The 9,315-nt window shown below is 40.2% G+C and overlaps 1 long non-coding RNA gene across 2 annotated transcripts in view; it reads right to left on the reverse strand.

The window, feature by feature from the left end:
- LOC139798878 (uncharacterized) overlaps window positions 1-9,211 on the reverse strand; it is a 12,144-nt gene extending 2,933 nt beyond the window's left edge. Inside the window, exons 1-3 of one of the 2 annotated variants that reach the window (XR_011727021.1) lie at window positions 9,035-9,211; window positions 8,032-8,192; window positions 4,714-4,852 (exon numbers count right to left, since the gene is read on the reverse strand). This is a non-coding gene — a long non-coding RNA (uncharacterized lncRNA). The remainder of the gene's footprint in view (window positions 1-4,713; window positions 4,853-8,031; window positions 8,193-9,034) is intronic. The other variant, XR_011727022.1, reaches the window with a different exon arrangement.
- Window positions 9,212-9,315: the final 104 nt, after the last annotated feature.

Below are 9,315 nucleotides of genomic sequence, written 5' to 3' on the forward strand. Positions count from 1 at the left end.
AGCTTACCTTTCAAACAATAACCTAGATGTGATTCAAGCATGTTGGTTCCAGCTCTATTTCTGCCAGCAGCAGGAGCCAGATTAACTCTTTCCTGCTGTGCTCATGAAGAATTGGCTCTGCTGGGCATTACTGCACTATCAGAGCACTGTGCTGGGTAAAGAGTCATGGAGGTGGGAAGGAAGCAGCAGGGAGGGGTCCCCAAAGGTGTGGGGGGGCTCAGCAGAGCACCCAGGCTCAGTGGGGGAAGGAAACCTGTGGTGGTGCTGTGCACCCTGCTGAGGGGGTGAGGGACAGCAGGATGCGCACAGGGGGACTTGATCCAGCCCCACAGAGCTGGCACATGGGATGTAGCTGGTTGTTAACATCCCAGTGAACACTGTAACCGTGTTTGAAATTGAACAAAGTATTTAGTGGCCTAGATAAAAGCATTCTGGTTGTTTAATTAGAAATGTCTTGCTGTTATACACAGACCTAGTGCCCTATTTTTATGAGATTTAGAATTGTGCTGAGAAATTGTTTCCATGGAAGCAGCGATCACTAAAGAAATAATGCACTCCACATTTCCTACAGGATTATTCCTTTTACAGCCTGCTGTTCCATATAATTAACTCTTGTAGTGCCATTACAGCTTAGCATGGATTAAAGGAGATGATACTTTTTTTAGTGTCATAGAGGCATGACATATGTATATTTATATATATGTGTTACAGATATTTGGAAAGAGTTTGTCTTTAAAATAAGTCTGTTGTCATTTATGGAGTGGAAATCCACCAGTACAAAAAAGTCAAAGGGAAAGTGCACTTTTGTTTTGGAGAATGCAGCTCTGTCCAGGAAACTTAAAACTACTCTTTCTTTGCCCTTCTCTTGCCACTGTTCTATTTACCAAAAAGTTCCATAAGCACAAGGGCAGCACAGTTCTCAGCCATATGGAAATGGCCATTGGACCTGAGTAGGAGCTGTGGTTTTACAGTAGTTGAGGCTTTGTATTCCAGAGAGAAGAAAAACAAAAGTTTTCTCTAAACTCTCTCTAAATTTCATAACAAAGATAAGATACAGGCATACAGGTGTGGATGTTGACTTTGATGGAGGAATGTGAACATTTTTTAAAAGCAGACTATATAGGCAAAAGGAATGACTTGGAAATGAAAAATGGGAAAAGAGTTACTAAACTATAAGAATCATCAATATTTGAAATCCCTAGCAATTGTCATAATAATTTTAGCTGTAGTCTCAATTATTTTTGAAGAAAGGAGAAATGGAAGGTGTGAGAAGGTGCTGTAAAGGAGCCAGGAATAATTTGAAGAACTTTTCTCATCTTTGCTCCCTCTAGTAGAGGATACTTCTGTGGCTTATTTAGAAACTGGTCAAGCTGTAAAGCTCAACTCCAGATTGTGCCCTTCTCTAAGAAGCAGAGGAGCTCTAATTTTACCCCTGTACTGCATTATAAATACTCCCTGGCAGCCAGTGTAACTTCCCAGTGCTCACACACAAGCAGCCCAGCTTGCATTGATGGAAACAGGAGCTGAGTGCAAGGCAGTGTGCAAGTTGTGTGGATGGGACAATGGCACTGACACTGTTCTGGGGTTGTTCCTGGTCCCAGATTAATGACTTAGGAAGTGTCTGACAATGTTTGACAAATCAGATGAAGGGGACTTGCTTATGCAAACTGGAAAATACCTTTCAGCTGCTGCCAAAACACAAGGAAAGGGTAATTCATGCTTTCTAGATCATTAGAACACTCGGGAGCTGCTGGAGTGAACTGCAAAAGGCATTACTCAAAGCTCAGATTGAAAAATATCTCCAGCAACAGCTAACGACTCTGTAAGGTAATGCAAGCATGAAAATCATCATTCCTAGTACTGCCTTGGGATGAGCATGTGCCAAAGGAAAGGGGGGAGAAGCTTTCCCTGCTGGAAGATGAGGCTGTGCTCTCTCAGTAGGAGAGCAGCCATTAAATTGATGAACAGTCCTTCCTCCTGAATTGGCAGCTGCTCCTGGCAGCATACAGAAAACTCCAAAAGGCTTTGTTTTAAAAGTAAGTGAAAGTAAAAAGGAGGAAGTCCATAACTGGTAAGAATGTAGCCAGTGGAATGATGCAGAGGGTGTGTGGTTTAAGCTGCAGGAGGAACTTAGATGGCAGTACAGGAGTAGGATTTCTTCCAACAGAAATGGGAGAGATTCCTTAAGCATGCATTTACGTAGTCCATAGTGTGAAGGAAAAGGGTGAGCTGCTTGTGTGGTAATCCCCAAGAGAAGCCCAGGGTAGGACCTGAGCTTCAGGTTGGCTTTGGGGGAGATGGGGTGTAGATAGAGCTTGTTCCTTTGAAAGATAAAAAAGATGCCTCCCTGTTTCATTCTAACAGGGCAGTAATTGGCTCTATCCGTGGAGATGCTCTGGATATTGAAGAACTATGGATTCACTAGGCTGGTGAAAAGCCACCAGAGTTTTGCATGGTTGTTGGTGTTTGTGCTGTGGTGACAGTGGCTGCTGACTTGGGCATCACTCTGCTGGTTACTCTGAGGTGACTGTGGGCAGCAATCACAGAATTACCTTGGTTGGAAAAGACTTTCAAGATCATTGAGTCCAACCATTAACCTAACACTGACAAGACCTTAATTGAGGCTCTTAAATACCCCCAGGGCTGATGATGCCACCACTGCCCTGGGCAGCCTGTTCCAATGTCTGGTAACCCTTCCAGTGAAGAAATTCTCCCTAACATTCAATCTAAACCTCCCCTGGCACAACTTGAGCCCATTACCTCTTGTCCTATCACTTGTAACTTCATTGCACAGACAGATCCCCACCTCTTTACAACCTCCTTTAGGGTAGTTGTAGAGAAAATAGGATAAAGTTGAGGCTAAAGAAATGGGTGAAGTAAGAGGACCAAGCTTACAGCTGCCTTGATATGTAAAAAATAAAGAATGGGAAGAAAAAAACCCATAACAAACCACAAACAAACCCACAAAATATAAATAGCAAACAGACTCAGTGTATGTGGATGGATTTGGAGAGATTTTTTTCCTTTCCACAGGAATTTGTACAATGATGGTTCTAAATCATTCTAGTTTAGTAAGAATTAACTTTTTTGGGTTTGTAAATAAATTAATTTGGGAGTCAGTTACCTAAATTTTTTAAATGAGTCCTAATTCAGAGGCTAAGAGAATTGCTAGAGCTGTCTATTTGGCATAATGCAGAATGCTTTCACTAGTACTGCAGGCCTGATTCAGTTTGAACTCTTTGACTGGTTCTTGGTATATTTATTTATTGAAATTCAAATACTTGTCTTTGCATAATTGGGTTAGATAGCCACTTTCTGTTGCTAAAGTCTTATTTTAGAATATGTGTTTTGGTTTGTTTTTTTTGTTTTGTTTTACACTTGCTTGAATTTTCTTAACAGCAAATAATTCCATAAATATTACTAATATTTACTAAATGTATTGCTAATATTTAATAAATATTACTAAATAATAAAATTACTAAATATAGTAATTTTGGTGATATTACTGAATAACAAAATAAGGCTGTGATAAGGTATTCCACAGCACCAGAGGCTTTTATACAGAGCAATTTGTTAGGAAACATTCCTGCAGTCACTTCCAGGTGCAAAGATCCCAAGTTTCTGAGTTTGTATTCAGGCAGCACAGTGAGATATTCCCACTTGTGCTCTTTAACAAGGGTCTGACACTCCTAGTCAGCAAAGATCCCTTGATCTCAATGCAAGTGTAAGTTAACCTTGGTGTGCTGCCCAAATTCCAACTCTGGTAATAGCTTTCTGTCTACCTACACCCCCCTTGTAATTTTAATGGGAGGAGATATTTTTCAGTGCTGTGCAGCTTCACAGAAATACTACACAATGCTTTAGGACAAGCTGAAAAAGAGCTTTATTCTAGTAGAGTTGCACGGGGAATTTAAGAGCAGAGTGTAATTACTGAAGTTGGAATTTGGCCAAGACTCCAGGGCTGCTTTGCTACCTACTCAGCTGCTGCATTCCTTGTTTGGGAGGTCATATCCATCACAAAGGATGTTTTAAGGAAAATAATTCTAGTTGTTCTGTGTCAAAATACTGGCAGTTATATGGATGTCTGAAGGACCATCAGGCTAACATGCTTGCATTCAGAATGAGCATGTTGCACCAGGCAATGCAGCAGAGTCAGAGCTTTTATTGCTGTTAATTTCAATGTTATGAGTTTGTAATTCTAATAGCAGTCAGTAATGCTCTGCTTTGGGAGAAAATGTTAAATATCCATCTCTGCTCCTACTGAACAAACAGCATTTCCATTTAACTTCATTCTTGTTCACTTACCTGGTGGAAAAATTTGGGCTCTGGATACTCTGGATGGGGCTATGCATCACCTTTCCCCAGAATAATGTATTTATGCAGTTGCATCTGCAGTATAAATGCATTCAAAATGTTTGGAAGCAAGGTCTATTTTGTACTGTGTTCCTTACAGCAACGTGTCCTATCTGGTTGGTTTCCACACAAGTTTATGCAGAAGTACTGATAGAAGTTGAAGGGAGAATTTAACATCTGGCCTGAATTTTCCCAGATCAAAGGAAAATTCAAACCATAGCCTAACTCCACATGACTTTGCAATTAAGCTTTTATAAAATGGATTAAATTAAATATTTGGAGCTCTGTAGCCCTCAGTGCTGAAGAAATATAGGATGGCAATCAAAATGTTCCAAGTAGGCTGCTTTACTGCTTTCTTACCTTACTGCAGAGCTGGTGAAAGCTGTCTGAGAGGCTGATGCTGTTCTTCTACCAGAGAAGACCATGAGATGTGCAGTATTTTCTGGGAATCTACTGTGGCTTTCAGCATTCTTTTAAAATTGCTGCATTTTTATAATTTCTGTTGCTCAGAGAACCTAGATCATCCTACTAGAATAAAGCTTTGTAGAGCTACAGCAGGATCTGGAATTTAATAAGCCAAACATATCCACTGGTCCTGCTAAGTCCTCATCTCTCTCCTGCTGCTCCAGTCAATACCCTTTCTCTGGCTGTATATTAGGATCTTTTTTTTTGCACATGGCAGATCAAGTATTTTGCTGTAACAGTCTGATGACACTGAGTGTCTGACTTTCTGTCCACTGCTTATGTTCTTATTGAAATGGAGAAAATTAACTCATCAGCTTTAAATTTTGCAAAATGAAAACGCTTTTTATTATTTACTCTAATTCAAAAATTTCTGACTCTGAAATTTCTAGCTTCTCTGTTTACATCATCCTTTTTTTAATGGCATGTTTGTTACATTAAATAATTAGGCTTTCTACCCTTTGCAGTGGGTTCTGTGGGCAGAGCCAGCATGGTGACAGTGATGGGTTTATGTTCTAGGCAGCACTGGCTGACAGCTTTCAAGCAGTGCCCTGGAAAACATAACCAACATCAGCCTTGGAGCAGTGTCTGTGGGGTATGCTCAGCCATAAGTGGATTCAGAGGATTGTTTTGGTTTGGAATGCTGTTTTAATACTCTGTAGGTAGAAATACACAGATATTTACACCTCTGTCTGTGGGAAGATAGAGAAATAACCTGCAGGTGATGTGAGTGTCTGGAATGTATAACAGAGGATCTGGTTGTTTTAACAAAGGTAGAGCTGTCTGTTGCCTAAATTATGTTCTGCAGTTCCAAGGTTTGAAGGGCTGCTTTAGAAAGCTCAAAATAACCATTGGCAGAGAAAAAAATCCTGTCTCTTTGCTATGACTCCAAAGAGGACAGTGCTGCTTACTACCTTTGTGCAACTGAACAAAACAGGTTTGGGTCTTTGCTTTTAACTTTTAGTTAAAACTTTTTTAACCACTCAAGATGTAAGGACAGTGCCAGAAATAATGCCAGCATGACAGCAAGGAAATGAAAGATAAGGATTCACAAAAGGATTAAAACCCTCTTAAACTCTGTTCCCTCTATTCCCCCTGGTAAAATCCATCCTGTTTATACGTGAAAGTGTGTTCTTCAACGTATTGACACAAAATCCCTGCATTACTTTGCAAATGCTTGGTGTGTGTACACACAGATCCGTTCCCACACCTATATTTAAAGACACCCGTGTCACTCCTAGAGCAGGCAAGCCCTGGGGAAAGCTTTGCAGCAGCAGATCCTGCGCTGCATTCTGCCAGCCCGCAGCCTGCTCCAGCTCTTATCAGTGGTAAAATAGCCCAAACCTTCCGCTGGTTTGGAACAACAAAGAATCCTCTTCTTGTCCCGTCTTCCCCCGATTAAAAATAATCGCTTTGTGGATGTTCAGACTGGAATTACAGCCAGATTATGTTAATGATGTGAAACAAAACGCCTGCTGCATAAACACACCCAACCCCCCTCTCTGTGTTTGGGTGGTGAAACACCAGCGTGTCTGTGGTGTGAAGCACTTAATGACAGCCAGAATCCCCCAGTAGTCCCTAAAACATTTAAACCTGGAGGAATCACCTTAGAAGAAACAAAGTGATTACTATTGCTTGCATATCAAACCCACTTTTTCAGAGAACAGTTAAAGAAGTAAGAAATCGGTAGTTCCTCTGTTTCCCCTTAATTGGACCACTTAATGCTATTAAACAGATAAGTCTTCCTTGGGCAGGTATAATTATCCTTTCCAAAGAATTTCTGCTGATTTGCCTCAGGGTTGCTAGTACTGCAATTACATATTTTTTTAAAATATATATATAAAATGCTAAAATTAATCTTAAATCATTACAGTTTCTATCAGAGCAGAAAAAATCAGCTTTCAGAACTTTTACAATTATTATTCAGCAGCTCTAAAACAATTTATTCTACCCAGACTTTATCTAGTTAAAATTTCATCCATGCCAGGCAGCCTGACAAGATTTTCATCTCATTTTCACCACATTTCCTATTCCCCAAGAAATAACTCTCTAACAGCCCTACTCCAGCACAAATCAAGTGGCACTGAAACAATTAGGGAGACTTTGTGTTATCTAAATGAAAGACTGAGAATGCATTTCTAATATTCCACTGAGATTTTTACACATGGGCCCAACAATACTTGGTGCCATATGCACCTGGCCTTTTCCAGCTAAGTTGTGTTTGAACTAAATGTCCTTGGGAGGCTGGGAATGTAAAACTGTGGCATTTTTGTTAGTCTGGTTGCACCCAGAAAAGCTAAGTGGAACAACCAGAAAGTAACTGGATGTGGCTGTAGCCACTGCATCATGTGGTGCAAACATTAATTTTTAGCACTGGGCTGTTGAGTTCTTATTTCTCCCTATCTCTATTTGCTATTTTCTGCACGTGGAATAATATCACTGAATAATTGTCTCAGTTCTGCTGAAGAACTTAAGTGAAATCTCTTGAGTGTAGAAAGTTCATTAATGCTCCCCTTTTTTAGTGTCTTCAAATAAATTTGGCATTTGAGAGAGCTAGTAGAAGGATTCTGATATTTCCTATTTTCACTGATGTGTTTTATGCAGGTCAACTGCTTCAAAATCAGATTACAAATTATGTGCAAGAATTAAAAGCTCCATCCTACTATGTACTGAGTTCACATCTTTCATATGCATTTCATCTTGGGGAAAAAGAAGAAACAGAAAAAGGACACAGCTGTGACAAACTGATCTGAACTCACTCTGCAGATCAGTTTTTCAGCAATGAAATTCAGTGCCCTGCTGAGGTTCATCAGAAAACCTATACATCACTTACGACCTCTAAGTAGGTCTTATGCAGTCATAAGGCATGAAATCTTCCCTTCTGGTCTTCTTCAGAAATCTGAATTAGTCTTTTTTTGAAGATGAGGCTAGAAAGCAAAATCTCAGTTACAAAATGAGTCTTAACCTATCTCTCTAAAGCACAGAACTTCCTCTTATTTCCTCACAAGAAATGGTTATATGCATATATATTAATTAAAATTTAAGAGAAGCCATGGCATAAATTACTAGTGAGAAATTTTTTTTCACTATCTGTTTAGAGAAAAACACCTCCTTGTAACTATGCAATTGCTCAACTGTTTACCAGATTTTCATATAGAGATAGTATTGGTATCTGACTGAGATCCTATAATTACCTGTGCTGTGTTTGCTACTTACCTGCTCAGAAGTTTTAACTAAAAGTGATGCCACTTGGGGAGACTTTAGAAATGCAGAATGTAGAACACAAGTTTTAGACCCATCCTTGCACACTCAAAAAATCCATAGAGTTTAATAGGAATTTAGGCAAGTCAGGAATGCAGAAATAGCTCCCGTGCCCTCTGTGCAGACAGAGTTAAATAGGAAATAGTTGCAGGAAGAAATAAAAGCAAAAAGAAGTACACAAAGGAAAAAACCCCAACATTTTCAGCTCACTTGAAATAAAGTGAAGCCTCTGCAACATGGAAGAATGAAATTTGGTCCACAGAACAAATGATGGAAAGCCTTCATGTTTGGCTTAGAAACTGAGAATTCTAGGTAAAGAGGACAAGAAAAGAAGGCAAAGAGCTATTAGTGAGAGCTTCCACCAGTTCTGTATTTCTTCACAGCTGTGATGCACATAGACCTCAGGTTATACAAAATGCATTTCTGCTGTTACAGCTCAGCTGTTTCTGTACAAAAATTTATGTACTAACTGACTGACAGATTTTAATCTTCAGGCCCCTTAAAGATCATTGAGATCAACCCCTCTGCGTGGGGAGGGACACCTCCCCTCAGGTTGCACAAGGCCTCATCCAACCTGGCTTCTTTTGTCCAGAAAAGGGACACCAACAACCCCCCCAGGCAACCTATTCCAGTATTTTATTACTCTCATGGTGAAGACTTTTTTCCTATCTAACCTAAATCGACCCTCTTTCAGTTTACAACTGGCTGGGCAGGTCATAAAGGAATTTTGTCTACAGAAAACAGACTCTCAGTGCATAAGGTTTCTTCTTAGCCTGGACTCCCAAGATTTGGTCAGTGTCTATTTTCCTTGGCAGGGGACATCAGTGCTTAAGAATGGGCTCAGGTGAGAGCCTCAGTTAACAAAAAGGGACACACTAATACATATCCCATCAAACACTGAGCAATACTTGACTGTGCTCAGAGTATGTGACAGCTGAAGGCAAAGATCTATTTTTACCTTTTTCAGGAAGAGGGCCTTTGTTTACACTCACAGGGCCAAGTCTTGGACTAGGCCAGGTGGGCCCTGTCCTTTCTTATGTGCCAACCTCACCCTTTCATTCCACAAATAACCTGTTTCCACATCACATCATTCAAGATGTACTTCTGTCAGCTATGGGAGTAGGACAAAGTTTACATATTAAGTTAGCAGCTTGACATTTTCTTGGACTTTGGGAAAGCCAAACGTCACCTACCCACCTACCACAGTAGCAGCAAAGCTACTGCTCCTTTCCACTTGGG

Source organism: Heliangelus exortis, chromosome 8 (genome assembly GCF_036169615.1).
Source record: "Heliangelus exortis chromosome 8, bHelExo1.hap1, whole genome shotgun sequence".
Lineage (NCBI taxonomy): Eukaryota > Metazoa > Chordata > Aves > Apodiformes > Trochilidae > Heliangelus > Heliangelus exortis.